The sequence below is a fragment of the Mizuhopecten yessoensis genome, unplaced genomic scaffold (assembly GCF_002113885.1).
Source record: "Mizuhopecten yessoensis strain PY_sf001 unplaced genomic scaffold, ASM211388v2 scaffold6893, whole genome shotgun sequence".
In the NCBI taxonomy this organism is placed as follows: Eukaryota; Metazoa; Mollusca; class Bivalvia; order Pectinida; family Pectinidae; genus Mizuhopecten; species Mizuhopecten yessoensis.
Window position 1 is genome coordinate 757250 of NW_018406777.1, and position 6265 is coordinate 763514.

Genomic DNA, 6265 nt, shown 5'->3' on the forward strand with positions numbered 1-6265 from the left:
CATAACTTAATTAACCCATCATTCACTGCAGCTAACAATGTTCGAGTATGAATAATAATGAATAGAACAGACATAGGTCACGTGAAAGAGGTATTAGAAATTAACCCTTAAAGCAGATTTAAAATCTGAACATTATTTCTCAACGGATTTTTAAAATAAATTCCAACACAGTTATACAATACTATAAAACAGCGACATAAAAAGAACTTTTCATTTTAAAACTATATTGATCGATAACTAGTATGAACTACACCACAGTATATTACTGCCAGGCTACAAAAACCGGCAGAGTATGAATGTAACTGGATTAAATCTTAAAATCCTTTTTTGATGACAGACAATTATGCAAAAGTACAAGAGACGCCATGTTTTTATCTAATATTATACATCTGTCTAATGCAGATATTACAGTGTATACTTGTCAAAAGGTGGGTATTTTAGTGTATTCCTATACGAAGGCGGGTATTTTAGTGTATGCCTATACGAAGGCGGGGGATGTTGGTATATGCCTATACGAAGGCGGGGATTTTAGTGTATGCCTATACGAAGGCGGGGAATGTTGGTATATGCCTATACGAAGGCGGGTATTTTTAGTGTATGCCTATACAAAGACGGATATTTCAATGTATGCCTATGCAAAGGCAGATTTTGGTAACTCTGTAAACAAGAACATGCCTCGCAAATGTGTTTAGGCTACAAGACATGAGAGAACGCGCAAACTTGGCTATTAGAATGCTTGCGATTTATTAGAAAAAATCGTTCAAAGCATCATCACTAAATGTGATATTGGAGAGTTAAAACTATTTAAAGTGATTATCATTGTATAGGTATGCCAGATACTACGCTGAAATCCTGCAGACATATAACCAATCAGTCAAGAATGTACATGTGTCATAAAAGTCACTTGTAAATATAATTCAAGGTATGCATGTCAAGTGTTCTTTACGTTGTGATAGAGAGATCTTTTAGCGTTATATATTGAAAGTAATTGATATGAGTAAGACCAGGTCTAAGGTAACAAACAAATAGATGAATTCATGTCCAGATATCCATGTCAAAAAACAACTAGACTTAAGTTTCAACTAAAAACTGACAATGATTACAAGAAATACGATTTGTACTTGTCTAGAATAATGATAGCGATGTACATATATATGTGTATGTCATGCCTGGTCATAGAAGTTTGCTGGATTGGTTTCTCTATAGCAAAAGGGCATCAGTTATTTTTTTATATTTTCATTTCCATTACTTGAAATTCGCTAGATTCATGTTTCTTTATTATCGTTTTCTATCTTGTAAAGTAAGATGTCACTTTGAAGAAAAACAGCGTTGAAACTCTATACTAATTCTAGTGTCTATAAAACCATATATCTCTCCTTGTAAATGTAACATTTGTATATATAGATAAATAACATAGAAATATTTAAGGAGTAATAAACAAAAAACTACGACAAATAATAAATACCAAACATACCTAAAACAGATTATTGTTTCCATTCTTACTAATCAATGAGCACTTTTTATTTGTTTATTGGCCAAGGTATTTCAGAGGTTTATGAACGAAATACAGATAAGATGTGTGCAGACATAAGTATTTTTGTTATAGTGAACGAGACGATGACCAGAGCTTAAATATATAGGCCACAGTGGCCTCAGAGATAAATGCCGTCCAGCTTGACCAGTTAATCCCTTTGTCGCAGAGAAATATCCGGATCTTCAACAAGTACTATCAGGTGAAAGACCGGATAACACACTGCATACATTTGAAATGCTTGTGATTTTTTTCCGGTTTCTACATGAAATTGTTGTGCTGTCTTAATTGTGCTTTGTAACATCAGGAGCTGGTATTCCTACAGATACCTTCATATATCGCTTACTTCTGCTGATAGCTCATCTGATGTTTTGTCAACTGATAAACATTATAAATAGTATTTCATTTAATATGACATGTATTCGTTATTACATTACACAATTATAAATCTATTACTAGGCCATTAAAGAAATAGATACATGTTATTGGTTTATCAAGGATAAGTACAAAACAACGAAACAAATTCTTCAGATAAATAAACGTCGTTTATTGAACATACAAATAAAATATTATATAATTTATGGTATGGAGTGTTACATATTTGTAATATTACAATTATTATTTAAGTAATGGAATACAAATTTACTACTACAGCACTTACTTCAACTAATAAACAGATCCTAAATGTTTCGTGTTTCCTGGGGATTCAGAAGCATAAACTGCACATATATATGCATCTATTAGTGATTCACGAAATAGGAATGTCTATCACTTAACGATCGTCGTTTCGTCTGGAATTCTACGAGAATAAATTTGCATTATTAGATATTTTGGAATATGTGCATGACAAAGTAATAGATTGAAACTAAAAAGGTGTTTACATCATTTTCGTGGCGTTAAGTTATTTTCAGTATACTACATTAACACAGAAATAATGGACAATTCACCAAAGAATCGGTTAATGTGTCTAGACATCAAGACTTTAGTAGCTCTCTAGATTTTAGCAGTGAAACACATTTTATACATCATAACAATTGTGCTTTATTGTTACCAACAAATCTTATTGAGCCATCACTGAGAGTGGGGTGAGATTCACACCATATGCTAATGACAATTCAACCGGGACAACACATTCATTCATGCATCACAGAAACAAAATCAATCACGTGCGCTCACGAAAGGTCAGTAGAGTTGTCTGAAAGAGGAAGGGGATAAAATGGTGGGGGAATGGCGAAAAAGATAAATGAAAGGGAAAAGTATGATGTGGATAAAATAGGATATTAGGATTGAGGGAAAAGATTGCGAAAGCCATCCATAATCAAAAATTGTATGTAACAATTAAACATACTAAGAGTACTAAGTACTAAGTATTTTCTTTAGTCTTTTGCATTATTTTATCGCACTATATTGGTACTCAAATTCCCGATTTGTATTTTTTTCAAATAAGAACAAATGTTTTCTTTTTCAATTTTCATGATACACCAAAACAATGTTTGTACAGCTATAGCACTGTACTGGTGTGAAATGTTCAAAGATTTATTGTAAATTATGTTAGACACGCATAATCGATGCACTAACAAGGTGAGTACGGAGTAAAGCACAGAGACCACACGATCCAGTTGTATGTAGCTTCATATGGTGAGAAATACATAAATAAAAATATTCATTTTCTTTAAATATGACCAGAAACAAGGGCATTTATGAGTATTATCTTTCTATTTAATTTGTTCATGTAGTTAAAATATCAGCGATCCAATGTAACATTAATTTGTCATTCAGTCATTGAAATTTACACAATAAAACCTTCACAATGAACGCTCAGCCAGCTTAACGACGCCAAAACATAAATATGGTGCTATATTCAGAAATCAATTTCTTACTTAGACTCCTAAATAAGCAGCAAACATTACCAATGTCTGATATGATTTGATGATAAGAACAGATTTCTTTTTGCATATTTGACATTTTGAATCGATTAATGGAATTAATTTTGTTAAGTTGTGGTTAACGAAGCTTTCAAAAAAGGTACGGAATATCAAAGGTTATGGTAGCTGATCCGTGCTGTAATATCAATAGGTAAGTTGGGGAAGTTCATAAAACCATACAATAAAAACATAGCAAGTGCAGGGCATGACCAAGAAAATGCGAAATAATACACGGCCGTCTGTAAGTCATAAATAAGACTGACGTGATATCGTCGGGTTCACGCTGATAAACATATCAGATTAGACAAAAATACATGTAATAAAATATCATATCGTCTTTCTGTGTGTCACCGTATAGCTCTCTTTTCTATTGCAGAATAAAATGATTATTCATCTTATAAAAAATCGATGATATTGCAAATAGATCGTATGAAGCATAAGACATTAATACTGAGCACAATACATACGTCATCAGATATTATACATACCCACCGGGGTCTGTATTCATGAAACTGTAATCATACTCGAGCATGGAATGTGTGCTTCAACCAACTTTCTTATAACTTCATTAGATCATGTTTCAAGGTAAAAAAACCCAACAAGCCTAAACGTGATGCGGCAAGATTCTGTGCTCAAGAAAACTTACTTATAACGCACTTCAACCATGTGATACGGTCAAAACGTCCTGTGTAATCATTTAAAACAATATTCATTTTAATCCCCCCCCCCCCCCCTCTCAAAAGTTTTAATAAACGTTTTTTTATCTTAATTTATCACCGAAAAAAGTAAATGGATAGGAGAGAAGAATCCGGGTTTCAGCATGAGAACGATTTGATGAATACGGGTCCTGGTACAGGCGGCCCTGGACCCAGTTGTTAAAAGTGTTGTTAGTCTAACGACACTTACAACGAAAGTTTTATTTAGTATGCTAGAAATACAAGAACTAAAAACTAAAGCTGCGAATTAAAGAATGGCATGAACATAACAAGCTAAAGCTAAAAATGCTTAACAAAACGATTGTTAATATTTTCATAAATAATGCTTAAAAATAGCATTTGGAAAAAACTGTGTCAACGATTGGTTAAACTGATCAGACTTCGAAAAGACGGGTCCTTGTTTGAACACTGGTCCACAAGTCCCACATACATCTCTTAATTAGCATTTATCCAACAGCTGTTTTTCTGTCCAATAGTTGGAACAAGAACAGCTAAATAAATCAGCCGCGGGTATCCGGATATGCCCTGTACATAACCCACATCAGGTTATAGTGAACTAACGCACGCTAAAGTATAATATGAAGCCGAGAAAAAGCACCTGTTCTAGATTACTGCTACATCACTGATATATTGAAAGTTGTCATGCAAAAAAGTTCTCGTATTTACATGCAGAGGTGACGTCATTATTATATTAACAACTTAAAGATAACATGTGACAAAGATTTATTGGATTGATTATATATCGGTCGCATTTATGTAACATTTTGAATTATACTTTAGATACACATTGTAAGTTGATAGGTAGTGATACACGTATACAAGAATATCTAGACTGCAGGTAAAATTTCTCATTGGATAGTTGAAATTCATATTAACCACAAAGCTTTAGTTTCAATAAAGAGTAAACCAATCTGTGTCAAGACAAATATTGATTACTGTACTTCGCTATTTGGATTCTTGTATTATTCCCATTTTCCTTATTAATAAATTTACCGTCATAACATCATTCCAATTAAACGATGAATAGTATATTAATTTACTCAGTTATAATAGCCGCAGACTGATAGATGTATATACTCTGTGTGTAGCGATCAGCGACGTACAGCCTACCATGTGTACAGAAAGCTGTAGTATTTAAACCGTTGCGTCTGATACCTTGACAAGTATAACAAATTATATTATCGATTATCTACAGACATAACATCACTTTTTTCTTTCTCTTACTAAAATTGAAAGAAAATCAACATAGTTTCATTACTTCGCTCTAATTATACAGAGGAATATTTTGATCGTTGTCAATGTTTGTGTAAATCAAAAACGTTATAGGGTTTTTAAGGACCAAATCACATGTATGTATTGATCTTATCTTGACTGGAGTCAACTTTATATGTTTCAATAAGATTCGTTGGTAATATATATTTAATTTGGACCCGTCTAAACGATGCACACTGATAATACGTATTATTCCCAGTCTACCTGTGTTTAAAATTGATTTCATATACAGTATGCATGACATTAACGAGACGGTAGATCAGCATTTATACATATGTAATTTAAATTACTTGACATTTAGATTATAATACTATATGCGTGCATATTAAAGTCTTCTCGAGGTAACATTCACACCATTTCATTTCTAAAGTTGTGACTAAACGAGATTGCAAATTACCTAGCTCAACAGACTCTATCTTATCAGCATACAGACAGAGTTTTCTTAGGTCTTAATTCACTCAAGTATCTCTCAGTCAGATAACAATAATAGCTATTATGTTTTTCTTATACGAAAACGTTAAGTAACATTTTATTTTTTGTACATGAAGAACGCGATACTCACAGACAACGCCTGCATTTCCCTATGGACAAATGGAACATTAACAGTCGGACGTCAGTATAAACAGTGATGTCCTGTCATTATTGATGCAGTATTTCATTTGATAATCGTTGGGTGAATCTTTCCTTATGATACAAAATTCAATTTTAAAAATAGATTATGCACAGTAGTCATTGGAGCGAATCCCATACGGATACTGGTATTGTTCCGCAAGCACTTATTATAATAAATATATTGATAAACACATGGACAGAAATCTAGA